The sequence below is a fragment of the Rhagoletis pomonella genome, unplaced genomic scaffold (genome assembly GCF_013731165.1).
Source record: "Rhagoletis pomonella isolate Grant_MI unplaced genomic scaffold, Rhpom_1.0 Rhpom_scaffold_00004, whole genome shotgun sequence".
In the NCBI taxonomy this organism is placed as follows: Eukaryota; Metazoa; Arthropoda; class Insecta; order Diptera; family Tephritidae; genus Rhagoletis; species Rhagoletis pomonella.
The window spans coordinates 11,157,856-11,160,002 of record NW_023458558.1 but is presented as its reverse complement, the minus strand read 5'-3'; positions in this window follow the sequence as shown (position 1 = coordinate 11,160,002).

Genomic DNA, 2,147 nt, shown 5'->3' with positions numbered 1-2,147 from the left:
ATATGATGAACAAATTTGCTGTCTACTTATAAGGACCACCCTAATGTACATACGTTCTAGTTACATTTTGTATTTTTTTTTTCATCTGTTTAACCCTTGTTATCTCAAATCTGGGGTTAATGCTCTGGCAAAACTTTTTCTAAACTACCAAAATAAACGGTATTAATGTGGTCACGTAAGAATTTTATGTTTAAAATTTAACTACAACTTTATCTACAAAAGACAACTTGTTGAACTTCAAAAAATTTGCATAAAACTCACTTATCCATAGCTCAATCAAATGACAAACGAAGCCCATTAATTAATCGGTTAAATGATCACGACACGTTCCGTAAGTTTTTTTCTTTGCCGCCCGAAGACCTTTTTACTAAAAAGTCCAAAGATGCTAATTTTTAATTTGAAAATTTATTCATAATACGCGTACATTTAGTTTATAAATTTGATGTATTGTTTTGACCTGCAACATCGCTTCTATGCTAATTTGTGTCGAAACCGAATATTGAATTTTAATTTGTTGAATTTGGGAATTTATGATTTTTAAATAATTTTTTGCTCGTATTTGATGGCTATTTCACTATAATGGTGTATATTGATTTTAATTTCTTAGTGTTATAGTATAATGGGTATTATGCTTTAAAGACCTTACCAGGCAAATACTTCGACCAACTTTCACTGAAAACTCAAAAAAATAAAGTGTAAAGGCGTATAAAACAAAGTTGATCCTCCGTTACAAATTTTTTGCTATCTAGCTGCCAATTTGTATCTTTCGCATTTAATACTTTCTGATTTTTTCATGACCTCTCTACTACCAAGTACTAGAAAACATTTGGTATATGGCTACCTAGTGTCTCGTGGCTACCTTTCGGCACGACCAAATTACCAACCTGTGCGTATGTATGTACCTGTTCACATTTGCATACACATTTATCTATGCGTTGAATATCTGCACAGCATTTTAATGTTCACCGAACATTTACGTCGTATGTAACTTGATCTCTTAAGATTTATAGCTCGCACAGCTGTTGGTGGTGCCAGGGTAAAATATTATGCAATCGCATTAGCGACTGTTAACAATTTAAACATTTCGCTAATTTTTGGCCATTCGAGCAGCATGCGACAAATCCGGCACGTGCGCATTTACACAGACCACCTAAACCTATACTACTCATTAAAAAAGTAGTTGATATGCATGCCCACTGCATACTTAAACTTTTAAATGCTTTCAGCTATTGCTGATCGATTTCCATTAGACAAGTAGAAAGGTGAAAGTTTGGCTTTTGGTTCTTTCAATTTTTATTTGTATGGCATGATTGTTTGTTCGTACGCTACTGCGCTTACCCCTTAAGCGTTAACGCAATTGGTTTATGACAGCAAATAGGCAATATTCACACTCGTAATTACAATCATTTACACCTTGTGTATCTCTCTTTTTACTTCGCTCTATGCAGCTATGCATATTTATAAACATATTTTCCTTTTTATTTATAGTAATTTATTTATATATTCGCTTAAAAAAATTGTGAAGTGAAGTTGTCAATTAGTAGTTTGTTGTTTGCCACGAATATTTTCTTGCTGATACTCTCGCATTTTCAACTGTTGGTAATTATGCAATTTGTGTTGTTATTGAGTTTTTTTTTGTGTTTAATTACAACTAAGTTTAATTGTCTCAGCAACGTGTAACAAGCACTGGCGACCTACGGCAGCACAATCCGCCTCTCTATGGTAACCGTGCTGAGGCGTCGTCGGTTTTTTTTTTGCAGCCATGTCGTGCGATTGCAAGCTATGCATTTGTGTGGGTTCACTAGATCGCCAAGTATTTGATAAATCACTCAAATTGTTGTAACTATATTCTGTGGCTAAGTGACAAAGTGTGTTGGCTTTGATTTGGAAAATGCAATACTACTACATTAAAAAAAAATTAATGCTTGTTTGGCCGAATTTCTGCTATGTGCCTAAATGAGACACCTTTTAACTCCAGAAATAAACTCTTATGTTCTGCCATTGCTTGGATTGGAGGTGGACTTTAGAGAAAAAAATTATAGTTTAAAACAACTAAAACTACGGTTGGTCTGACATTTTGATCTTTTTTGGTTTTTTTCTATTGGTTCCTAATTTTTTCAATCTTCATTTCCTATTGTTTTTTGTCT